Consider the following 27,390-nt stretch of genomic DNA (forward strand, 5'->3'; position numbering starts at 1 on the left):
TCGTTCATTGTTTGATGTATTCCTAATAGACCTATAAACTTGCAGAGCTTAAAGCCAAAGGAATGCCTGTGAAAGCCAAATATAGGGGAGACAATTGGACCATCCCACGAGCTGAAAAATTGCCCTCATATAATTCCAGTGGAATCTCGCCCAGGCCATCATGCTTAGTGTTGAAGGATGGGCAATGTGTGTCGGTTGAATTAAACCTTATTTATCGCTCATTAGGCATACAGCAGGGCCAACTGATGATCAGCTAGAGAGCAAATAATGTGTGGTGGAATGGGATGCCATTCTGTATGGTTATGTTTTCCCCTGACAATAAGACACGGTGCCAGAATAAAATGCTTCTTACTTCTCTATTGCATTTTTTTTAACTCCTTAATATGCTGCAGCTAATATTAAAGTATAAGATATAATGTCCACAATGTTGTTTGCATTTGAAGTGCCAGCCACTATCTACAATCCGTCAGCCAGAATGAGGTGGAATTGATATTTTACTTTCCCATTAGGCAGGCTTGATGTGATGATGTGCAATATTGAGGTAGAAGAAAATAACTTCATCCCAGACAGTAATGGTAATTCCCATAAATACAGACAAAGAGAATGTGTCAAAGAATGTTTAATGTTCCATTCAAAATGATATATCAGTAAAGGGGATGCTAGGAACAAAGACAGGAGAGAAATTACAATGTATGTGATGCTCTCTCCTTGAAGTAGATGGATCTTGTGACTTTACTTCCCTTCCTTTTTTTCACACTTAGTGGTGTTACAAAGTAAATGTTAATCATCGGGGTTAATTCAGTCACATCTTCCCTTACCAGGGTGCAAAATGTGAAGGCTCTATCGTAATAGCAATTTGAATATGCTGATTTTCAGATTTTCTGAAGCTTAACCAATATAGTGTTTTTAGATCAAAATGAATAATTCATAATTAGTTAACGATGCCTTTGAGAAAAGCTTTTGTGAACAACATCCACACTGTGTTTTCTGCCCTGTGGTGACTGGCAAAACATATATTTGTTTGTTCCTGAACACTGAGAAAGCCAGAAGTTTTGGTTCTGAAATGAAAATCAATGAATAAATGCATTCTGAAATCGAGTGAAAGCAGAAACCAAGAAGACTGATCGCAAAACCAGTTTTTATTAGCTGTAATTATTTGTGTATTTTGTATGAAAAATGTTCTCCTAGTCAGCTTTGCTGCCTTAAGGCCCAAATACATTTTGTCTGTACCATTTGCAACGAAATCAAGGTACATTGTATCCGAAGCGGGTAACTGCGTCAGTGGGCAAACTCTTCAGTCGATACGAAGGAATTAGGATAGTTTTACAATTTTGATAACAGCAGTTAGACTTCCAAACTTTTAGTCACCTGATTGTTTTGGTTACTTAACATGAATGTAAGTAACTTAAGTTTCTGATTCAGATCGATTCAGACAGAAAACTGAGACTTACAGGGCCAAATGAATTCTGTACATCTGTGAAAACATCAGGTGAAAAGAAGTGGCTTCAAGGACAAATGCAGTCAATTTATAGGTCATTTGGCTTTTAACTAAAAGCTTTTGTTAAGACACAAAAAAAGGGCAATAGAGCGGTTGGAAGGAGCGTGAAAAAAGTAACCCATCAGTGAACTGGAGTTAGTAGGTGTATTGTTCAGTAATGTAAAACATGTATCAAAAGCTGTAAACAGTTAAAGAGAGAGCAAGAGGGTTAAATGAAGGGGCAAAGCTAAAAACCACAGTGACGTCCTCATACTCTCTCACACAAACACACACGCACAGAGTGTACAATCAGCAAGAAGGCACTCAGGCACTCCCCCTCCAGTCAAGCATGATTGTGCTTGACGTGGTTCCATCACTAATGCTGACTGATGCCCATTTGCTAGGTTCTTCACATTTATTTATTTATCTGTTTATTTGTGTCAGCTTTATTTATTGATGGGCCTTGAGGGTATGATGGCAAATCTCCATTTGTTCATATGGGGACGTTAAGAAACAGAAAGCTATTAGGCGTTTACACGAATGAAGAGAAAAAGGAGGAAGGACAGAGTTCACCTTTTTTATTTAGATTCCAGCAGTTGAAATAGCTATTCCTTTCTGGTAATGGAAAGGCGATATGGCCCATTTAGTTACTTAGCACTAATCCCAGTGGTTTAGCTGCTTCACTATTTCTTCTTTCCTTCTATCATTTGTTCTTTTGACTTCTATTCGGTTAGTGTCTGATGGAAGGATTTGAGTGGGGTCAAATTACTCCCTTGCCTGTATGAGTTTTTCCAAGCTTTAGCAGCACTCTCTGACACATTAAGTGCATGCAGCGCGTTGCTGTTGTCGTTGACCAACAAACACCCCTGAGGGCTTTAAATGCGCACTCTGTTTTTTAAGCCCAGTGTTCAAGTAACCTTCTATTTTTGTGTAAGTCAATTATTAACCTCGTTGGGACATGGTCTTCCGTTTTGTTTTAGCTTTTTGTTGATAGCTTTTAATAGGATGTCCCCCTGCTTGAGATTACAATGATGCAATTAGGGTGTAATGAGTGTAAGTATAAATGTTGTTTATTCTCACAATGACATATTTGCTGTTGTAAGCTACTGGGGGAACAGCGATGCTTAATTACTCACAAGTGTACAACTTGAGATCATTAGCTTTGAAAGCCAATATCTCCTGGCCAGAGGTCTGCCAGCCGAACCTCGGTCCCTCTGGCACTGATACAAAGAATGCCAAGTTGAAAACAGCTGAATAATTATTGTTTAAGTTCGGGTCTGCATCATTTCTATCATGAAATTTCTAGAAATGTGCAACCTTAATCTAAGATTCTGAGTATATTTGTCAGGGATAAATCTTGGATTAGCTGTGACAAAATACAAATGGATACAGTTGATTTAAAATTGTTGCTAAGTAATAGAGGTTAAGTGCTAAACAGAGGTCTGATTTGACACTTAGAAAACATTTAGGTTGGATTAAAAGGAGGGGATTAAAAAGACAGAGAAACAAAAAGACATTGACTGTGTCTAATAGTAATTGTATCACTCTTTTGAGAGTTTAAGAAATCAGAACTCTCATTTTACCACATGCCCAAAAATGGTGTGAGGATCCACCAAGCTGCCTCTTCAGCAGGAGGTGATTGGCATCTGTGCTTTTAAGACAGGGATCCTACTCAACTGCATCTGTGAGTTTATCTGAATTCATCCAAAGCAGTTACAGTTTGCTGAGAAGGAAGAGGGGAATAAACAAGTAGGGAACACAACATCTTGGTATTCATGAATTCCATAAATTACAATGTTACTCCCCTAAGAGATGACTAATATGTCAAGTTTAAAAATAGACAGTTTGCCACAGTACAGACCCTTTGCCTCCAGTGAATGAGGATTAAGCACATAGATGGTAAAGGGTAGATTGTAATTTGGCCTTTGTATGTGCATGTGTGATCATGTGAGCGTGGCATGTGAATGCAAGGTTACGTCTGAGTCATCTCTATACTGTACATACATTGCACGTATGTATTTCTGGACACATATGTGCAGTGACACTGTATGTTAACTAATCAGGGGTTTGCTTGTAACCATAACCTGAGGATGTGCCAAGAGGACGATGTCCGAGGAAGTAGCTAAGCAGTATGAGGGTCATGAGTTGAAGCCAGTCCAGGTTGCTGAGTTAGTAACATCTCCACCCTGGAGGCATTGCCAGCTAAGTAAAAGATGAGGCTGCACACTGCATTACCTCAACTATTATTTTTTCCCCCCTTTCTACTCTAGATTAGCTTCTTCCAGTGGCTCAGGTCACTGTTGCCCCAGGGCAGATTGTGGCAGATGGAATCTGTGATGTTCCTTCAGATTTCTGAGGAGTGAGGGAAGGAGTGTGTGTCTGCGGGTTTTATTCTTGTGCGTGTTTTTTCTTTGATTGAGTGTGCTGTGTATTTGCAGGCCTGTTTACTGAAGCTTAGCATTCCTTGTCAGGCCAGCGGTTGACCTGAATTCAGTGTAACAGCGTGACTCACACAGGTTTGCTTTTTAAGGAAAAGTGAGGTCAGCATGACAGCTAAAGCCACAGATGTCGCCTGGATCGTATGCCACGCACAGCCCGGCTGAATATGTATTCACACTCGCATGGCCATGTTTAAATATTCCGTGTTGGCTAAATATATCCTTCAATCATTGTAAATATTCAGCCGCCTTAAATTATGATTAGTGAGAGAGCATGTAAAATCATTTATGGTCTGTATTATTAAATGCTCTTACATATTAAGGCTCCTTCTTCACTCCTGATACCAACTTTGATACGTTTACGTGGTGGCAACGGTCTGTCTGAGAAATTGATTTTTCTTTTGCCAATTATAAAAGTTTTATGACAGTCAATAGGGCTGAAGAAGCAGCCCTTTCATTTTACTGGTTCTGCTGCTTGCTGAATAGATGCTTCCTGCTTATAAACCTTGAATAATTGAACAGGGGAATCAGTCAATGAGGGACGAAGAGGCACAGGGTCCTGATGGCTTCATGGCTGAGATGACAGCTTGTGGAAGAGGAAGACAGCAGACTGGTTAGCCCGTGTGTCATATTGGGCCATCGCTGTCTGTACACTATGCTCTCTCATCGTTTTCTTCGCCCTCTTCCTCTCACTTGTTCCCCTTCTTCGACTAATACTCTCATTACTTGCTCCTCCTTTTCTGTCCTCTTCAACATTTGTGCCCTGTTTTCTTTAGATGCTTTCTTTATACTCACATCCTGTCTCCATCCAACCCGATGACCCCATGTCACTCCAGGCAGAATTATTACTCTTGGATGGAACATGGGCTCAGTGGCGCCGTACTCTGCTCTCTCCACCCGCATTATCCATTTATGGAGTATCCCCTTTTGTGGTGAGCCATCTTCCTATAGTCCAGTAATGATAGGAGTCTTGGCGACCCTGTGCATTTGCACTGTAATATAAGACATTCTCATTAGTCCAAAGATTGTGCTCTCTCATGTCCATTACATTAATTGCTACACATCACTGCCTACCGTGCCTCTCAGTATTTTGTTACATTGCTGGCACTCTGTCCTGCATCACCTAACTGTGGCTTACAATCGCTTTTCCCAGTAAAGTGATGAAGGTAATTGAAAAAAGGTTACATAGAGAATTGGATAAGATGTTTTTGGTCAACTCTCAAAGAGATAATCTGATGAGTTTGTTTGGGTTTTGTTACTCAAGTGGACAAAAAAAATGTTTTCAGATCAAATAAATTGAAGCCAAGTGCCCTCCACCCCCGCACCATCCCTCTGTTGTCAGTCATCTCTCTTCATAATAGGGAAGCAGGCCGCTACCATAATTGCTTTGATGGTCCAGCCTGAACAAATCACTTCTGGGCATAAAGAGAGGCCTTGGAGATGGCAGCCAGAGAGAAAAGGTGCGAATGAATTAAAGCACTTTGCGTTCCTCTGGGGCATGTGGCCCAGATTTTTCTTCAAAGAAAAAATATAAGGAAAGGAGGAAGGAGTGTGGGGGTGGGGTGTGCCTCTTTCCTCCTAGAATAAATGGCAGTAAAAGCAATAATACACATCCAGCCTCCATTATGCCAAACTGGAGAGCTTTATCAAGGAAGACACAATGGCACTGACATAGTTAAGTGGCAGGTGGAGAAAGGGTGATTTCAGTGGAAATAATCTGATTTTGAACGGGGCTCCCATCTATGAGAGAACCTCTGGTCAGACCTTTTGTGAAGGAACAAAAGTTTGGCCCTTTGGAAGCAAAGCTTTGAATGTTTCAGTAGAGCTGGGTGAATGGGCCATGTGGATGTCCCAGGGCCTTCTGTGCTGAGGACTGCAACAGGCAGACATCAAACAGGGCGAATCGCTGCCCTTCTCCCATTGAACCTGACAATGTCAGAGCCAAGTTCCGTTTGTCCTCCTTTCTCCTTTATGTTTTTAAACATTGAACCAAACAGAAAGGTTTTCCTCTATGTTCTTATTAGTCATTTGTACTCTTGGAACTGTATTCATCCTGTGCAGATTCTTTCTGAATGAACATAAATTCACTTAGAATATGTCACAACTACTCAGCTGTAGTAATCTCTCTGTATAAAAAAAACGCTCTCTTATATATTAAGGCTCATGCTTTGATCTGTGCAACAGCAGAGGTGACAGAGAGTTACAGATATAGCTGGAAAGACAGATATTGAGTGAGCTTAGTATAACAACACTTCATATCTCAAAAAGCTGTGTAACATTCTTTTCAAATTGCATTTCACTGCAAAACTGAATTCTGTTAGATATGACTCAAAACTTTCTTGCCACCGATATTCAGATAACTCCAATATTTTCATTATTTGATTTTCAAGCAGAGATGATGGATAGATGGTGGACGACTGTTTTCAGTATAATTCCAATCATGACGATATGCTTCACAGGGTGAGGTGTCATGACTGTGACACAAAAGCAGTGGGGCCATTTGACTAATCCTCCTACAACTCTACAAAACCTCCAGGGGTCACAAGCCCCCAAAACAAGGCTCCACGGGTGTCTGGAACATCATTCTTCCCCAATGGCCTTGCCTTTTTTCCCATCCAAGCTATGGCACGCCCCTTGTTAGTTCCACCCTGATCCCTTTGCTTCTGTTTGACTCACCCCACCAGCCCAGTCTGCCTTCCCTTGTTTCTTGCTATCGAACCAAATCTTTGACCCCCATTTTAGAAAGAATGGCTTTTGTTTGTGGTTGACAGCCCATTGCAATCTTTCAGGGCTGCAGGTGCAACTGTCTTGCAAAGGAATCACTAGTCCACAAAAATGCAGACGGTTGATTGCATGAAAGAGATAACACTTATAGCGCCACATGTTTGAGAATTAGAATTATTAAACCTGTCAGTTTTGAAAGTGAAAGTGGTATAGTTTCTCTAAAACGAACATTTTGACAGAAGTCAACATCAATGCCTTATTTTTTCTTTGTGGATTTCTTTTGTCTGTCTTGACTATCTCTTCTCACATCCTTCTATAAGGATGAGCGCAGAGTATAATTGCTTTTAATATAATCATTTTGGGGCTTTATTGTCGCCAGGAGAACGTTTTTCATTGTCAACTTGTGTTAAGCACATTCATTTTACGCAGTCATTTGAAGCGTTTTCTTTAATAGAAATGAGGTTGCATCCACACGCAACAAGGACCAAACATTATCAGCACCAACTAGCTAATTAAAGAACCTCTCAAACTTAATACTTGCCAAGAAGTGTGCACTGGGTCTACAGCCATGTATCCAACCATGTGTTTCGGGAAAATGTCTAAGGCTTTATTTCCGCCCTCCCTCCATCCATAATTAACCTCCTCCCATTCATAATTCAGATGTGTTCTTCACACATCTTCTAGTGATATGACATTACTGCGGTGGCTAAACACACATTGTGGTGCCCCAAGTGTGTCTGTGTGACACACTTTAGACTGGCAAAGCTCCACCCCAGCCACAAGTGCAAAGTGGAAAACAAAGCTGCTCTCGCTTCCTTTCTTTGTCTTGCTAAACTAGTCCATTTAGAAATAGGGTTTATAGTTTAGGTTTAAGCATTTTCAGATACTATGTGACATGTGACATGTGAGCCGGGCTTAAGCAATAACATGCAACCGTTAATTATTGGCCAAAAACAGAAAAGATTCATACATTCATTATGACTGTGTGATGAGGAGAAAAAGAAAGATTAACTCATAACATTTATAGCACATCATAATGTGTTTTCAAGGACAAGGGGAAGGACAGAGTAAAGAAAGAAAGAAGAGATACAGAAGAGGAAGAATGGGATGCATGATGGCATCAGGTGATGCAGAAAGGTCACAAGAGAGAAGAGCAGCGGCGTAGACAGAGAGGGACAGAGAAGGAGTAGGCATGCCATTGCCAAAGCAGCACTCAATATTGTGTCCACTCCTGAAGGATGTGACATATTTCCCCAGTCTTTGTTGGCTGTTTTAATCAGCTTACATATGTCCTGGATGAAAATTGAATTTGTCTGGAAGAGAGGAAGATACTATTGGCTCAGTGACTGCCTCTCAATTGTGTGTGTGTGTGTGTGAGTGTGTGTGTCCGGGTCTGTGCGCTTGCTTATGAGCGTCTGCGTGTCTGTTTTGTGTGTGTGTTAGCGCATGTGTGCGAGCATCGTCCACACCAGAGCCAACCAATTCATAACAGCAATGGATTGTGTTTCTCCCATACATCATTGTCAATGCAGCTCACCTCTGCAGTGCCAGCTTATTTAATGGCCAAGACCTCAACTCAAAGTGCACAAAGGACCCCCACACCCCTTTTCTATCCATTTGCCCTCTGGCATTTGGGAGTGTGTTTGTGTTGGTTACATGTGTGATTTGTTTCTTGTGTGTGGGAGTAAGTTCTGTTTACTTTTGGTTGGGTAAATGCAGGATTTATAAAATGCAGAAAAAAGGTTTTACAGCAGTCAAACTGTATACATGTTGAAGCTACACATCACATATTTCTGCCTTACTGCATAGCTGAGATTGCACTCAACTTCATCTTGGGTTTAAGACGACTACTGTATATGAAAGCCCACTCCATTAATCTATCCTTCTACCGGGGTTTTGAACAGTCTGTCTGGTACAGCTAGGCTTTCCTCTGAGGAGTTCATCCCCCGAAAGATCACTACTTTATGGATAGCATTTTTTATTATTATTATTATTATTATTATTTTGTGCCAGAGCAATCTTTTTCCTCAGTTATGATTGATCACAAATATCACACAGTATGCTCCTGACTCGCAGCAGAGATTTTAAGTAAGAAAGTCGCGCACCTTTGAACTAGACGACTGCACTGGAGTGAGTCAAGCCTTCTCTGAAAAGAAAGGCCAAGCTTATACAGAGTTTTCTGAAATGCACGCTTGTCCTGTCTTTTGTTCATGAAAGTAGGGCATGTCAGGGGAAAAGGGCAGCACGAGACACTGTACGGATGTAGACATCCTGCAGAAAACTTCCTTCCAAAGAAACACAGGAACGGCGCATCTCAAAGACATATTTCATCACATCGAGGTGTGAGATGCATGCACGTATGTGGCCATTAAAGGTTCTCTCCTGATACCAGATTAACATAACCCAAGAGTAGGTCACAGTTGCCCACAAATAACTAAATACAGTACCTGCTCTTTTTAGGTCACTTCATTTGCATGAGGGTGGTGTTTTTTTTGGGGGGGGGGTTATAAGGCATTCTTGATTCAGATGCAAATGGGACAGTTATCAGCAACTGGGTCCTGAAGAATAATGGGATGTACAAAACGCACGGCCCGTGATAAGGAAATGAAAGAGTGCCTTTTTGCTGCTCCACTGATTTCATTATAGACACTATTATTGGCTTAGAATGGCAACATCTATTATCTCGAGTCAGAATGTGACCATTTTTTTGATGCAGACAGTCTTTTACCACTGTCAGCTCTCATCAAACATAGCTGCCCCAGATAGGGCAACAGGCAGAGTGTGTAGAGCGTGAGCCTCCAGGCGGTGGTCAGATGTAGGAGCTGTTAATGTCTCTTTAGCCTTGAGATGGAGCTATACCCTCATGGTGGTCACTCATGGTCACTTATCGTACAGGAAGTACAGAAAGGGCGTTTTGGCCACTGAAATATGATTATACCTCTTACATCTGTAGTATGTCGTATGCACAGTAAATATTTTTAAAGCTACTTTCTTGGTTGAAGACATTTCATTCTGCTCTGACAGCTGAACAATCATGACAAGATAGAACATGTCACTGCGTTCAGCCTTCAATACATATATCCTCTTTGAAGTGCAGTGTTGTACCTGCCAAACTGAATTGCCCTTAAATTGCCAGTAATACGGGCACAAGAAAAGTGAAAAGTAGATCATTTGGAGTGGAGGATCTAAGAAAAGAAGGGAGCCTGTGGCAGAGGGCAGAGGGGAGAAAAGCAGACGGGAAGATTGGCTGTGAATAAGACTCGCCGACAATGTGATATCACTGCAACTAACCTCTTGGGATGTGTAATATTCTTCTTTACCTCAGCTAATGCTACCCCCTGACTTCTCCTTCAGAATTCTCACATGTTGTCCTCGTTTTCTGAGCATTTTCAAGAGAATAACCAGAAATTTGGTGTAGCTTTTGAAATGCTTCAGTTTAAGCTTTGTGTCACATCACACAGGTTATTAATAAGCTGGGAGACGAAAATGTTTACACTGCCTGTGTGAGAGAAAATATTACCATTGTATCCCAAATGATGTTTGTAATGTAGCTCCCATCTGCGGTTCAGAAACGTCTGTAAACATAAAATCGGTGAAATCTAAAAGGGAATATAGCTTTTTTTTTTTTTAATGCTCTTGCTATTCTAATAATTCCCATTCTGCTTCACATTCAGTTTGAAGATGCTCCCAGTCTGTGTCTCCACATTATTTTTCCTAGCTCAGTACAAGAACGATGAAAAACCGAAACCTAAAAAGCTTGTTTTAGATAAGAGACAAAAGGTACGTCTTGGACAGTCTCGCCATCATATATCCTAAATGACTGTCCCAAAAGCGTGCGATTACAATACACCTCCAGTCTAATCCCTAAATTACCCCACAAAGATCGCTATCTGTCTCCAAAAATTGTGTAAGCTTGCGAGGTGGCAGAGGAACAAAGTGGATAACAATATCTTCGCCAGCCACGGCGTAGGACAGACACGTTTATCGGCGGGCCCCTGCATGTTGTGAAGTTAAGCAAATTGGTTCTGCTTTCTGTGAAGCGCAGTGTAGTTGAGGTACCTTATAAAAGGGTTTATGATGCCTCTTGCCAAACGGGTAGAAACATTCTTTTCTTCACAAAAATATCTGGCTTTGGTTAGATTATGTCTGTTTCTATTCCTGTGCTTGGTATGTTGGGGGCTCAATTTTCCAGGCCCTTCACCTCTCACAGCTTAGCCTTAATCTGTATTTAACGGAGGCCTGGAAGAGACAGGAACGATTATCACAATGTTATGTGCTCAGAAGCATTTATTTAATAATTTGTTTGAATTATTAAATTAAATAAGTCTTTTCTGTATGTCGTCTGAATGACAGAGTCAGAAGTTGCGTTATTTCTATTTTTTTTAGAGGATAAACAAATAATATGCCAGTATAGGGAGCTAATTTTAGTATCTGAGAAATCCACATTTAATTGAGTTGTATGCATTTTTTATTATTATTTTTTTTTGGTTAAGTCGCAAGCTGAATTCATTGGGTTTGTAGGACAAGAGTCTGATGTAAATGGGTTATAATTCTGTGAGAAAAAAAACAAGGGGAAGCTTGCATACGCTTGTTTTTAATTGCAGAACAAAATTGTGCATGTGTCTTGTTTCCTGAGACAGTCATGCCTTTTTTATTTGTTCAGAAATATTGACGTTATTGTAGATTAATTGCATGCCTTGTTAACGTCTGGTTGTCCTCGCTTCCTCTTTTGTTTACTGCCATAGCCAGGAGACCTTAAGGCATCTTCTCTTCCACGCGCACACACAGAGACACACACCATCCCCTTCCCTCCTCTGGTCCTGTATATAGTCAAAGTGATTGGATGAATAAGTTGTGCCATCCCATATGGTGGGCTGTCCTGCTGGATCTGATCACGGTGGTGAATGAAGGAGCCCATGAGTCACCACCGGTTTGTTCTGCCGCACTTGCCACGCTCTTCCGTCGCACACCTCCCTCGCTCCCTCCGTCTATCCTGTCAGCCAACAGACGCCGTGCCTTTTAAACTCCCCGGCCCTGTCGTTCACTGTCTCCCGTTCTCATGTGCATCATAACTGCAGTCTCTCACATGCCACCTCCCCCCCTCCAGTACGTTTTCTCCCTTTGGCATGCTCTCTTTCTCCCTCTCTCCTCCCGTTCTTTCTTTCTTTCTTTCTTTCTTTCTTTCTTTGTCTTTCTTTCTCTTTACCTCCCCCGATGAGGTGAAGTCTGTGCCCTGTTCCTGTGCCCTGACAGTCTAAACGTCAGTATATTCCCCAAGCTCTGCACTTCCTTCACAGTCAGTGCCAACATCATTGTCATTTATAAACATTTCATGCTAGCTCTGTAGGGTAATGGCTAATTTCTCCCAGCACACGGCTCTTCATTAAAAGTTGATTTTCTGTCAAAATGTATCGCAATCAAATTAGGTGCATCTACTTGGACAACTTTGGTTTTTATGTGCCTAAGTTGCATACTGATGCGGCCATGGTTTTATTTTTAATCAGTAAAGATGCTCATGTTTTTGCTTGAAAAGGCAAAAACTGGTTTAAGTAAACACGATCTGATTAAATGAGCCACGAAGCACGAAGACATTTACTTAAATAAGAAAGTGATAGACAGGATTGAGGTGATGCTGGTTTTTAATAACACATTATGGAGTTTCCTCCACCAGCTTCATTATTTCCCTGGATCAGGACACCTCAGAGGTCATTATTGTGACTAATGTTATACCACTGCCACTTATCAAAGAACATAATACAGCTTGATAGCGTCATCAGCTTTAGTGCTGCCTTCAAAGACTCTTGAATAGGTCGTTAATGAAGGCAACACCAGACCTCTGAATTCTCTGAATCCAGATAAGTCTAACAAGTTGGAAGTAGGCCCTTTGATCCAAGGCTCCTTAGTGTCCAGCACTTTATGTCCATGTGTCTTCATTGTTCAGCCCTGGACCTAGGGATGCTGCGATACCAGAAATGCTTTAGTTAATACTCCAGTTGGTAGCAAAGCCACTGAATTTCCATGATTCTCATATTGTATTAAACCAATCAAATGAAAGTATATTTCAAATATGCATAATGTTACATCTTGACTTCCTGATAAATTATAGGTACTTACTAAAATCTTTTTACACACACAAGGAGCTATTTTCATGCTTGTGTATCCTGTGTCTTGCCCAAGGACACTTCAGCCTGTGCAGGGGCAGGACAAGAAACCTTGTGATTAGTAGACAACCCACTCTACCACCTGAGCCACAGCCACCCGTGTACCCCACTTTGATCTACGGTAGCCAGCTAATGTTTGGGAGGCACCCAGCTGATGTGACAAGCCACGGCCATGTTAGCCCACAATGATTCTTTGTATTTGGAGCAATGCTTCGACTGATAAATAATATTGTTACGGGATATGAACCGGACCTGCTGTGAATTTAGGGTTAGGGTTAGACTAAAACTAATTCGAATTTTGAGTAGACTTTGTGAGGTCTTTCTTTGAGGTGCTCAGCTAAATCAGTGTCTCTTCTATTTCCATTTAAAATGTTTGTGACACTGTTTGCTTCCCGACTTTTGTCCCTGAACCATTTTTTTTTTTTTTTCACAAGTTCCTGCAGACCTGTTGCTGCATCTGCACTTGCTGCCACACCACATGCTGTTATTTGTATCACATCTAGTATTGTCAGGTTTTCTGAATTTTGGTGGTGCAGTATCAGTTCTTGCAACATCCCTAATTGGACCATGCTATATCACGTCTCTGATTTGTTAAATATAAAACTGCACATGTGCCTGCAAACTAACTTCCACACCCACATGGACTTGATTTGTGTCTGCTGGATAAGCACATGAAACCCTGGTGAGATCGGTCTGTTAGGGAATAGGGTGTGGGTGATGGTCAGCTACAGGAGGCCAGTGATCAAGCTACTTAGATGCTACTTCTGTCGTTCAATATCGGGGAAATCGATGCATATCCAACGGGTTCATCACTTCACACGTGCTCGCAGGAGGCGTAAAAATAACTTCTGTACCAAGAATGCAGGCTTCTGTTCACTACCGTTTACCAATAACTTCAAAAAGCCTTTTCATATTTTTCAATTTCTTCTCTTCCTTGATGTCATCCACCCTCCCTTCTCGTGTCCATAGCATTCTCCAGGTTTCTTGCTTTTATTTTAGGGTTTTCAAAATGAACACGTTATCATCACGATTAATCTGATTAACAAGTTTAACGCAATTAACCCATCTGCACCGCACAATGACACTGACAGCCCTATTTTATTTATATTCCTTTCTTCAGCATTATTTTTCTGAAAAGGAAAATCAATACACTCACTTTCTCAGCCATAAGAAAAAGCTCAGAAAGTAAACAATTACAATATGTCAGGAGTGATGTTTACTGTTCAAGTCTTCTTCCACCACTTGCCTTTGGTCTAATTATCTGCTCTTGTCATGTCGCCGCAAAGAAACCACTGGGTGATATCAGGAGCATATGATCACCATGGAAAGACTGTACTGGTGATAGTGCTTGCAGTGGCTAAATTACTGCTCTCTGAGGTACTGGCTGTTTTACCATCATTAGCACGGCCATTACATAGATTGGTGAAGGAAGGATGCTGAGGCCCTGGCAGGAGACCAGCTGAGTGTTCCTCAGGCTGGCAGGTTGTTCAAAAAGTGTAGTTTGCTTCTTCCGTACGCACACTCATCCCACGATTCCTGAGACATGGCTGCAATTATGAATGAAATTAAGTTATGAATTTATGTGTACTTGTACTCTTCCTATCATTAATGGGATGGCCAAATATCCTTATAATTACAGTAGAAGTCCCCAAAGTAATCTGTTATTTATTTGTTGTTTTTCTGAGCTCAAGTAAGAAAAAATATGGAGTGTAAACTTGTGCTCACGGACAACATTTATTTGTGTGCGTGAGGTAGAAAGAGAGAGGAGTAAGGGAGTGAGGGAGGTCGGAGTTATTAGTGCAAAATCTTGCCTAGGGCACCAAATGCCAGCCCTGGGGGCATTGAGCAATCATTCTAGTAAGACTGCTGCCACTTCTATCAAGTAACCCAAGCTTTCATGAAGGAATAGTGGCCCGCTCTGCCTGTCGTCTCCTGTTACATGGCCATACACTCAGCTCAGCGCAAATGTGACCGCTGCCTTTAGTTAACAAAGCTGTAGGAACCGTTAATTGACGGCGAGTTTCATCGAGCACAGCACGATGATATTTCACTTTGAGCCGAGCGGAGTTATGCGTGATGACTTAAAATACACGTGTGTGTGTGTGCGTAAGTGACAGAGTGAGAAAGATAAAATAAGGCATGGCTCTGTATTTAGTCAATTACAGGGTGGATATGGGAGTGAGCCAGCACAAATCCATGCATAGCTACATCAAGAAGAGGGTTTGGAGTGGAGAGGGTTCACCCTGCCAATAACATGACATTTTCCACCAGCAATAATGCAGGCTTAATTCGGCTCTGAAGAGCATCTGGTGCAAATTGGACATAGTTGCTCTTTAGCATCATTGCATGAATGATAGGCCTTCTATTTATACCACTCTCCGCTGAAATAATGGTTTTGAGTCTGTTGACATGAGAGACCATTATTTACATGAGATGAACAGAATGTGGATTTACATTGAAAGTCATTGCCAAGAAAGGACAGTGTCTGTACAGTGTATGTACATGCACCTGACTTTGTCTGTTTCCATACGTATGTGTGCGCATGAGAATGTACCTGTGCATGTGTGTGCATTTGGTACTTGTGTGTGCTGTTGGGGGCCACTGAGGAGGAGCATGTTAACCAGAGGAGCAGCCGGTCCACCAGATGTTCCTATTCCCACTAGGCTTGTCACAAGTGGACCTTTACTTCTCTCCCTGCAGTATACACAAGTACACACACATGCACAGGAGTTTTCCAGTAGACTATACGCAGTACTTGCACAGCAATGCAGAATAAAAAGCCTCACATGTGAACTGACCCAACGATTTTTTTCTACCACTCCCATTATTTTAGCCCTAAACAATTTTCAGACCTTCTCTCGCAACATTCAGGTGTATGTATTATGCATTTGTTTGGCTGAGTAGTCTCAGAGTCAGAAGTATTCTTCACATACTCACAATGTGTAAGGTACGCAGTGTTCTCATTGAGAGGCTGCTTCTACAAAGCAGTGCACACAGAACTCCACTTGTGGCAATCAATGCCACTGGTTTATTTTCTGCCCTGCACTTGACGCAGCGGACTCATTCTCATCTTCATATACCATGGTTGGGTGCCTTTCATGGTGCCATGATCCTAGGTGGAGGATGTGGCCATTTGGAAATGTCATGAGAAAGGTCGAGACCATCATCTCGGCCCAGTTCAACATCCTGATTTATGAGGTTCTACCAAATGAAATATAGTAGAGGGCGAGTGGAACAACCAGGTCCCTATAGACACCCCAAAGGTCACCTAACTTAATTTCAATTAGGCCTAGGGGAGACCAGGTAAATATGTCACTGGTGAAAAGAGTGTTGAGGAAATGGATTTAGTTGTAATGGCATTGTGTTTATGGGGATTAAGATAAGGCTAATCAGTTGGAGAAGGTGAAAATGTTAGTGCTGTATTGATTGAGGAGTTTATAAAAGACATGCCAAATAAAATAATCATTCCACTGAACTCTTAACAGTGCTGTTACTGCTGTATTTTCTTTATTATTTACAGTGGGAGAAAAAAAATGCAAGTCTCAGTGTTTCCTCTGCTCCCTATCAATCACACTGAATTGTGGCGGCACCGAATCCCATCAATTACTGCCTTCTGTTTGACACATGCAACACAAATTCTGATTAGCCGACAGTTCTCTGAAAATAGCAGCATTGTAAAGAGCAAACTTCTCGACATTTTAAATATATAAGTAAAAGTTTACCACCGATCCCAGCTCCCTTCATCCCCGCCTCCTCGTCGCTACATATGTGTCAAAAACACCCCCACACAAAACGCTTCAAAATGACTCACAAATTGTCAGCAAATGATTTCCTGCTCAGGGAGAATAACAGGGCCCCCACTCTGCCTTTGATTCTGGCTCTTTTTTCATCCCTTCTTTGTTTACCCTTGCTGTCTAGCAGCCGCTCTGCTGGAATCCCTATTGATAGCTGACAGGGGGGGCTGGGTGGCTAAACAGCCTAGAGGGGTTAGCGTGTGGCGTGCAGTTTTGTGGTTGTACATGTTGTGAATGTGTTCAAATGAATGGTATATTGAGTATATCTTAATGGGTGCTTTTTTTGTTGCTGTTGTTGTATGTGTGCCATGATGCTCTCTGATTTAGAGCATGAAGGCACACGCAGTTACCGTTGGCATGTGTGTGCAGATCTGTCTGTGCTGGGCGCAGGTCTGTTTGTGTGTCTTGTGAGGGTGATGTGGCATGGAGGTCACTTCTGTCAGATCCAATGACCAGGCCCATGCTGTGATGTGAAGGGCACTGTCAAGAGACAACCACGAGGCAGCGCAGGTACAGCTGCCCTCGGTGCTCTTTTTCCACCGTGGCATAGACACACTCACACACACATTGACGGGGGCACGCAGCCAAACACATCCATGCTTCCTGTAAAGTGACACACGGTGGTGGGAAAGCCCCCCAGGGTGAAAGCCCCAGGATCGCACAGTCTCTTCAAAACAAACGCTACCGCCTACTTGTTGACTATCTGTTTGCTCGGGACCAGCGACGTGACGCTTCATTTAAATGTAGAGACAGGAGATGATGCAGAATTTTAAAGATATGTACCGTATGTTCAAACAACAATATTACAGAAAATATTCCGTCTATGTGGTGACTAACAAATTGTAATCTATACATTTGTCTTTAATAGATGAAAGGGCTTCAAGTGTTAACAAATTCTATTATATTGAAGTATACATCAATCAGGCATAACATTATGACCACCTTCCTAATATTGTGTAGGTCTCCCTTGTGCCTCTAAAACAGTTGTGACTCATCAGTGAATGGACATGGGCCTTCTGAGGGTGTCCTGTGGTGTCTGGCAACAGAATGTTGTTAGTGGGGGCCTTTGGGTCCTATGGGTTGAGGGGAGGGGCCTCTGTAATTTGATTAGTTTTGGATCTAGTGATTTGGTGGTACATATCTAAGTAACATCCACATGAATGCCAGGTCCAAAAGTTTCCCAGCAGAGCATTGAATTGCCACAATGTAATTCACTTCTCCTGCCAGATGTTGCGGCTGATCAGTGTATTGCTTTCCATTTTCCAAGGAGTGAATTATGCAGGTTGATCAGCTTGTGGGTCATGGTGAGATCAGGGACAATGTGGTGGTGTTAGTCTTGATAGAACGTGAGAGAGGTTTACGAGTGGGTTTTGTAGTAAACAACATTTCTTATGTGTGATGACTTGTTTATTAGACTTAACAAGAAAAACATACAGAACCCACTCAGATCAAAAGCTAGCACAGGGTTAAGATCGAAGGAATGATTGTGTGTGTGTCATCTGACCGCTGCGGTGTGTGTCTACAAATCTATGTCTCTCTTCACGTATCTGTCAGTCTCTTTCTGTGGCTGTACCCCTCCAGTGTACACTATGTCTACACTGCGGGGGAGCAGCTCTGAAACTTTAATGCTAATTGATCCCAGTGAAGAAGTGTGGACACAGGTGTGTTGCCGCAGGCCCTGGCTCTGACATGGATGCCAAGGGATTCTGGGAAACCGAAGGGGCTTAAAGGGCCAGAGCAGAAAGTGCCACTAGCCAGGACACTAGTGACCCAGTTCTTTTTTAATCAGCACAGGGTTGATGTGCTCGGTGTGTGTGTGTGTCTGTGTGTGTGCGCACATCAGTCAGAGAAAAGTATAATGGGCCTTTTCAGCCAAAGAGTCCCAGAAAGTAAAAGGCCTCAGGAACTAAATCTTTAAAGTTAATTCTGTGAACTCATTTCCAAAGTGAAACTTCTAAAAAACATCAAAGATTAGGATAGCACAATTAAAACTCTTTTTGATTGAGACCTTCTTTTACTTCTATAAATCTGTAGCCAGAATTCAAGAAGAAATCACAGATTCCTAAAAAGGGTTGGTTGTTCTGTCAGAAAAGGACCACATATCTATGAGAACTTAGAGTGTAATTCTCCTGTTTCTGTGCAGCAGTGTGCTACGTGTGTGTAAGTTTTTTTTTGAACAAGTACGGTAATTGTGAGCCTTTGAGCTCCAGGAAAACCCACATCTAAATCAGGCTCAAGCTGCTGTGTAAGTTTGCCGGCTTGATTGTGCGGGTGCGGGTGGGCGGTTGCATGTATCTGCTCGTGTGTGTGTGTTGGTCTGGATGGAAAAGAGACTTAGTGCTGCCAAGATGCAGGTGCGCGGATTAGGTGTGATCCCTTCTCATATTCTCAGTAGTATATCTTATTTGATGGCTTTTCTGCCATGTAAATCTCATCAAAAACTAGCTAACAATAGCACCACGTTGACAGACGCCCAAGCATCTGGCGAGCCAACGCTCTGAATGTTCAAACTGCTGTGAACAACCTGTCTCTAGAAAGGGAGAAATAACTAAGAAAGAAACTCAGAGAGTTTGTGTGCACTTTCGTGAGTGTTTTTGTGTGTGCGTGAAACAGACGAGAGGGGAAAAGGAGGTGGGAGATGGGGGAGGATCGCGCATGCTGATAGCCTCATAAATCATGAAAGAGATAGTGCTGTATCTTAACCATAGTTGAGCCAGGTGATGGGATGATGACGATCTGAATGCACCTCTGCTTCTCCTGTTTCAGCTGCCTCCACTGACTTTGTTCCCTCACTCTGCTCAAAGATAAAGAGAAAGAAGGAACGAGGGAGAGAGGAGAGAAATAAGTTTGGCCGGTACACGGCGCCATTAAAGTGTGATGAGTGGCCTCAGTGAGGGGCTGTGTGTACAGCACTTTATTCAGGAACGATCACTTATTTATAGGTGTTGGAATTGTGTTGTTTGCTTGTTTTATTGAAAACCTTGTGGGTAAAGTGGCGGCAGGCCGCTTGGCATGTGAGCGCCACATCTCTGGAGGGCATCCCTGCAGAAAAATCTTCCTCCTTGATGAATAAGTGAGGGGGACAGATGAATTTTTCATCCACGCAGAATCCATTGTCGCTTGAGATGTCTGCTCCGTGGGTATGTGTAGTCAACCTGCAGTTGGACGCACACACACATATACATATAAACACAAAAGGTATATTCGCACACATGCAGAAACGCATCCACCGGCCTCATTCAAGCCGTGGGGCTCTAACAGACAGTGACTGTGAAATGTAGTCAAGGAATATGATTGAATTAGCATTCAATCTACCAGGAGACTGCAATTTAACATATCAGTGCTGACACGGACACGTCGACAACCTTGTTTTCAGAGGTGAATAAATCTTTTTTCATCATTTGCAGGCTGAAAAATTAATACCTTCATGACAATGAATAACAGAAATATAAAAGAGAAAACTATAATACGTTTCAGTAAATGATGGTGAGTTTTAAATAATTAGATTCACAACTTCAGACAGGTTCTTCTTTAGCCCCTATGTCTATATGTTCTGCTTCTATCACCTCTATTTTCGGTCTTGTACGCTGAAACTCACATTGACAGCGACACAAGCAAAGCACAAGCAAAAACATGAAGGTAGCAAAGTGTAGTCCATTGCAGGAAGGGTTGTGGTGTTTTGTGTACATGAGGGAGCATCTCTTAGTATGAATGATTTATATTAAAAGAGAAAGTGAAAAGTCTTTCTGGAAGCTCACCCACCCTACACCGCCCCATGTGAACAGAAGGGAGCATCTTCACATGGCCAAATGGGTCTGATGGTGATCGCATGGAGGAAAGAGCAAGGCTGCTGAGCTGCGAAGCCGTCTGTGATCTCCACCACTGCTCTCACTGTGCACTGGGACACATCAAAAAGGAGATTAATAAATAAATAACACACAACACCATGTTTTATTAACTTGGCATCAGCAGTGAGAAGTCCTAGAGAATCCTGAGATTGGATGGCAGCTTGGATTATAGCTGCAAAACTTAGCAGCTTTCTAACTAACTGAAGACTTTTTTCTTTTTGGAAGAAAATATGATTGGAACATGGCCAACGATGATAAAACAGAAACTTTTTACTAAACTTTTAAAACTATATTTACAGTGTAAATGTTAATTAGAGTTAAGTAGATTATAAAATGTTTGTATTGCAACATGAAAGAGGGAAATAAATGCAGACATAACAATGCATTAATGCAATACCAAGAACAGTGATCTCCATTATTGTATAAGTAACAATCTAATATTCTACTTTTTTTTTAGTTTGATAAAGTATCCATACTACAAAACAAAACATCTAGCTTTTCTCCCATTCCTAAAGTATTTGGGAACTGATTATGTCCTGGAAAAGATCTGCCGGGCCAATGACTTGAATTTATCAGCTGTTTTGTAGTCCAGCTCAGATTATTCTGATGATTCTGTTGTCAAAATGGTTTCAAATACCTTTAGTGAATTCCTTGATTTTTCTACTAGAAATGTTTTGCAGAAGACAGGACTATCCTTTATGTTTGTTGAACTGATGTACGTGTCTCGGTCAAAGAAACCACATCTGCCTTTGTACCTTCTTCACCCCGTATGTGGTTTTGACAGAAATGCAAGACTATTCCTAGAGATGGGGGGCTTTAGCCATATTGTTTTGTTTACAGTGAAAGAGACGTACTGCTTTTTTTAACATGGCACAAACAGATGTTTGTTTCCATAACGCCATTCTTGGAGTGAATACTGGATGTTTTTATAGCCTGGCTTGTTTTATAAGTGTTAATACTGTCAGCATGATGCTGAGATTCTACTTGTCAGGTATTATCTCCACATCACAAATGGATTAGTGTGTGTACGTGACTGTGAGTGCGTGCATGCACGTGTTTATGCCTGTGTGTGTGTGTGTGCACGCTGCCAAACTTATATGTGAGACTTTGTGTAAGAATTATGCACCTGTGAGCATGTGTGTTTGTGTGTCATCTTGAGCGCACTGTGAAGGTGTCATTGTGAAGTGTAGACCCTGTAAGCTGTCAGACAGTGAGAGATGCTGCACCTCTAAAGGGCATGCTTTCTGGGCCTTCCCTGTCTATTATAAGCCCTGCAACACTCATCAATGCTGTTGCCATGCACCCCCATGTCCCTCAAGCAGCCACAGCGAGAAGCCACCTTTCTAACTAGGAGAGCCCTTGCCTCTAAACTTCGCATACCCTTGTCTTCCATTTTGACATGATAAACGTAAGCAGCAGTAATGAGGCATCGGGTTGTCAGGGCATCCATTTTGTTTTGCTCAAAACTGAGAAGAAGCAAAGAATCCTACCCTTTCTCCATTTTGAGACACAAAGCCCCTGTTTCTCCAAGCTACAGCTCTGTATCAGTTAACTTTCTGAGCCTTTGGTTTTCTAATTTAATTTAGACCGCCAACTTATGGAGAAAATCCATGTGGGCATAGAGATTGGTAGGAAACAATGCACCTCCCACAGTCTTTCTGATAACACAATGAATTGATGACGCCACTGACGCTGGTGCTAGCGCTACAACCAAGATAGACTGCGCTGAAGCTAGCCAAAGATTGAGATGTGTCGCTATCTCGCCATCTGTAACAGTCACGCCTGGCGTTGTCAGAAACAGATCGCCTTGATACCAGCCACATCAAATCTCCAGTTTGCCAAGCAAATAGAATAAAACAATCTATCGATCTTGCCCCACCTCCCTGTGTATCAACACAATCCATCTGTGTTTATCAGGGTATCTTGCGTCCTATCTTTTGTTGTGTGCGGGCAGGCATTCTTTTCTTCTCTTTTATTTTCTTCCTTCCTCCTCCCCCATTTGTTTGGTGATCCATCAGCCTATTTACCTTATCATGCTGCCAAACCATCCATTTACGCTCCCATCTGTCTGTCAAACTATATCTTAGCTTCCATTTGTCTAACTATCTCTCTGTCTACTCATTCACCTGTCAATCATGTGGCTTGCCTTGGCTGCCGCAGGTTCCAGCAGCTCATCTGGCTGATGCCGTCTCTGACCTCGTCTCCTCAGAAGGCGGTTGGATAAAGTAATTAGATTCCTATCGCTTCATCTTAAGTTTTACACAGTTAAATACAGCACCGTGTAGTTATAATAATAGAATCACAACACTTTCAAAGCATTAAATTAAATATATGAGCAGGAGTTATGAATTATGTATAGCAGACCAATGACATATTTTCATTTCGGAAATACGGTCTGAATTTGTTTTAGTTAAGATGTAAAATATTGAATTTTAGGAGGTCTGTTTTCACTGAGTTCATACAACATGTTCGGTGCAGACTGCTATCTTTGATCTACATAACTGCCTCCACAGAATCCAAATGGAAGCAGGTCACTGCTTTGGCTCAGTCCAGTTCAGATCAAGCCTCAATGGAGCAAGCCAGGCACTGATGTCCATGCAGTCAGGGGGTCTGGCCTCCCACAGAGGCCCAATCAGTCTTATAGGATCAGTGACTGGCCCCCCCTAGGCACCTCTGTGCCTTGGCCTGATGGATGACTCTCTCTCCTGGCTCAGAACTGTGAAACCCAGGCCTCTGCTACAGGCCCCATCTGTGCTCTCCATGGCTCCTGTATGCCTTGTGGTCATAATCGTGGGCTGCTGGTGAAGCCCCAAATCACGAGCTTCAAGCCAGTGTGCATGTTTTGACGGCGCTAGAAGCCCTCCATGTGTATAATCTACACTGTTGCCCATAAAGTTGGAATCAAATATTTTTTGCCACTTTTCATGAAATGATTATGACCGTGTGATTTATCTAAATAGGAATAAAAAGAGGACTGTGTCTGGAAGCAAAATTATTCCAGCTTTATGGGCAGCAGTGTATTCAAGTCATTGAAAAAATAATAATATTCAAATATTCTCCTGACAGATTCATACTGGTTAACATTTTAGGCATAGTCTTGTTGTCATTTGTTACAGAAAGAGTTAATGCGTATATGTACTGTAAATGCTCCCACTCTGCGTACTCAACCCTAGACCTCTGAAGTGCTCTGAATTCTTAAGTGTTGCGCCAAGTTTGGGAGATAATATTAAAGTGCAAAGTAGATTCAAACAGGTGGGCAATTCTTAGCTGTTTCAGGAATTTACTCTCGAGGATATTTGTTTTCTTTCATGGTTATGGTTAGGTTGGAGCCTGCCTCCTGAAACTTGACTGCTGAGAGGATAATCATGAATGGGAGTTTTGCCTCAGGCACTGATCGATCGCAAAAGTGTTTTCATATAACTGTTCATTTGGGCTGTGTGCGCCTCTGCTGCATCCCAGAATGCCGAGAGGCATTGTTCCGTGACTGAGGAATCAAGTCCAGTGGAGATATTTTAAGGAGATTTCTGAAGCAGAGGGGCCCAATGAGAAATGTGCGCTACCCACGCTGTGTCAGGCTTGTTGTTTTCAATCACAAATCTAACAAACGTTAGCCAGGCTTCAAGACGCACGATGGATTTTTTTGAGATTACTGCACACGTAGAGTCACACTGAGCGCTGAGTGCATGCTGTGCAGACAGGTTTTATGTGCACAAACACTTGCTGTTTTGTCCATGGTAGAGACCTGTCATAGCTTCACTGCAAATAGGTAAAATAGTAGTTTTCATCCTTCCAAAAAATAAGTATTTGTTTGAGCTTGAGCTCTGAATTCCTACGCTCCTGAAACATATTTTGTGCCGAGCAGTCAGGAGGCATTATTTTAAGACCAAACTCTTTCCACTACAGGTAGTGAGTCACTGTGTGCACATTATACGCTGGGTGTATGTAAAAACAAACATGATAGTGAAATGTGCTGCATTTATGCACAGTATGTCTGACAATAAGAGTAGAGTTGTTACAGAAAAATCCCTGAGCCAATTTTGAGTGAAGCTGAAGAGCTCAGTTTTGTCAATGTGAGTCTGGAAGTTGTAAAGGAAGTTGAGTCCTGAGAGAGGCTACCAACAAATGGCTATATTCACTATCTAGGTCGGCGACCAGTATTACCAGACATGCATATCATGGCGCCGACTGAGATAGAGTGGTGATAGAGGCATGGAAAGATTAACCACATCCCTGCGCTGTCAAAACCGATTGCATGTGTTATGACCACTCTGCAAACCTCTCCTCGTTACTGTTTATCTCTGCAGTATGTCAGTTGCACTCACTTTGCCTCCAAATTCTGTATACAAACTGTCAAACAGGAATGCAAACTTGCATGAAAACTTAAGACTTGGCGTCCATTTAAGTTAAAAACCAGGGTTATCGTTTAGATTGTTTGCCGTGCTTCCTGGGTGTGTGTAAATCACAAGTGGTTCGCTTTTTGTAGTAAACACCAGAGGTAATGTCGGTAATAAGAGGGATTAAAAGGAGAAAAGCAGAAGAGGAGGAGATTGAAAAAGCGAGACAGAAAGAAGTACAGTGTGTGTGAGGGAGAGAGAAGCGCAAGTGGGAGAATTTCAGTATCTTGCCTCAGCATGTTTATCCAGGCCTGTCTTAGGCATTTCCCTCTGTCATGCCACTCTGATCGCCTCGCCTTGCTACGGCATGCAGAGAAAACACACCAAAACACATCGAGCGGCGGATTGCAGCCCCCTCACTCTCAGATCCCCTGACATTTGTGCATCCCCCTCGCTTAGGCGATCCTTTTGCAGGTAATTCACATTCGTGTTTGACTACAAGCTCATATCATCAGAAATACGTCACTTTCAGAAAATCAGTAAATGAAGATGCTGGTATTGAGCCATTCTGACTACACTTTAACAACATCCTTTTTACGTGAGACACATTTTAATTGTAAGTGCATGTATGCATGCACTTATGCATTAATGTGATAATTGTTTAACACGTTTTTAGCACTTTTTTCTTTGTGAGTGGAACTGATAATTATAGCGATGGCAGTTTTATAAGTAGCAACTGGGTGCACAGTAAAACAGAGCAAACAGAATTAGATTATAATATTGGTTTCAAAATTCAGACCACTTTTCAAATTGGCAATGCAACTGCAGCATAGTTCAACAGTTTCTTCTTTGTTCATTTCTTTGTTTATTTGGTTGTTAAAGAAACTACAAAATAACATTAGTTTCCAGAAGAAGATGCCTTTTATTTTTACTGTAAATTACAGAGTCTTTTTGTGATGTAAATAAATGTTTCAAATCATTTTTTTGGAAAAACAAGTTATTCTTCCTAAAAAAACAAATCAAAACGAAAAAAAAACAAACAATGAACCTGGCATTCATAGGACAGTACCGGAGAGAGATGTACTTACAATCTTTTAATTTTCTACCACGAATTAGTTAGCTGCTTCTATTTTAACCGGCGCAGCTTTTGTAGCCTTTACAGCAGTGGTTTAAGCCATCCCGCGTGATACCACTCAGCCAATCAAGTCTGTGCGTTCCTGGCGGTAAACACTGTGACAGACAGATGAGAAAGTCAGAGGCAAGTTACACATGAACAGACGGTAGAAAGAAAAAGATTTATTATGTGGAAAATTGTTGACGGTTGAGTCAAGATGTGAAAAAGAAATGGGGAAATTCAAGCTTTTCCTCACTTTATTTTATTTTTCTGAAGTGAAGCACTTTGTTTAAACATGCACAATTTTTATTTTGTTTATTTTCTCTCATTTTGAAATGCAGCTCACTTTTATTAATTTAATGAGAGAACATACATATCTAAATCCTACTGAATTCATTTGATTTGACAGTCAGGTATTGATCACATACAGATGTTGATACTACTACTAGACTCCTAAACATATATGACACTAAATAGTTGGACGTTATGATCTTCTTGACCTTTGCTTCAAGATATTTTCTGTAACTGGACCTCTTTAAATTTTAGTTGAATACCGCTGTGGCTGAAGAAGCTCTCTGACCCACCTTTTCACCGTTTCCTCAGCTACACTGGGTTTTCCTCCGCTGCCCCCCTGTTTGGGGTGATTACTCTTACCGGTGAATGAGAGTCTGTGTTTGCCGCGACTGTAGTTTTGCAATACCAGTCCCATAACTTTCAGCAGGAAGAAATAGCTTCTCTCCCTCTGCATCCCATTTATACGCCGTATCTTGTTTCTGTGTAGGGAGTTCCATTACTCTGTAGCTGGGAGGCTGGTGGAGCAGAGGTGGGAGGGGGGGTGGAGGAGATGAAAAGAGGTGATAGAAGGTTGCAGCGCTTCCTGTTACTGCTGCTGCTGCAGACGCTTTCCCCTTCCACAGAGGAGCCATGTTGATGCGCAGCGAGCAGAGATTTAATCACCTTTATTACGTTTTAACTCATCAAAATATGAAGTGCCGAGCGACTCAAACTGAATTAGACACAGGCAGCGACATCTTGTCACTGCTCACTTAAGATGGAGAATGCAAGATTTACAAAGATATTCTATAATGGTATAATAGAATGAAGTTCCATCCCTGTGATTTCATGCATCCTGCTTTCCTTCTGAACTGTTTTACCCACTGGTGATTACAAGAGTCTGACGCCCCTGTTAAATCAGGAAGTTTTTGTAATGTAAAAATGTAGATGTGGGGAAATCATATCAGAACTTGTGGACATGTATTTCAAAAACTTGAAACCAGTGTGACACAGTTCAAAAAGAAAAACCTAACTACATAGCCTTGCACATCCCTGTAGTAATACTTGAGGTTAAAGCCACCTTTAATTTGGTTACACCTCTCTGTTTGGATTAGAGTCTATCAGCTTGGCACATGCTGTCTGCTTCTCCTAAATCTGTCACACTGTCTCATTGGCCTTACACAGGTAGTAATTTTTAAAATAATGATATGATTTATCTTTGTTTGA

General features: G+C 41.7%; 1 protein-coding gene across 5 annotated transcripts in view; it reads left to right on the forward strand.

Moving 5' to 3' along the window:
• The window catches only part of diaph2 (diaphanous-related formin 2), a 421,882-nt gene that overhangs the window by 321,875 nt on the left and 72,617 nt on the right, over positions 1 to 27,390 (forward strand). The gene's annotated exons all lie outside the window — the stretch shown is intronic.

The sequence above is a fragment of the Chelon labrosus genome (assembly GCF_963514085.1).
Source record: "Chelon labrosus genome assembly, chromosome: 8".
Taxonomy (NCBI): domain Eukaryota; kingdom Metazoa; phylum Chordata; class Actinopteri; order Mugiliformes; family Mugilidae; genus Chelon; species Chelon labrosus.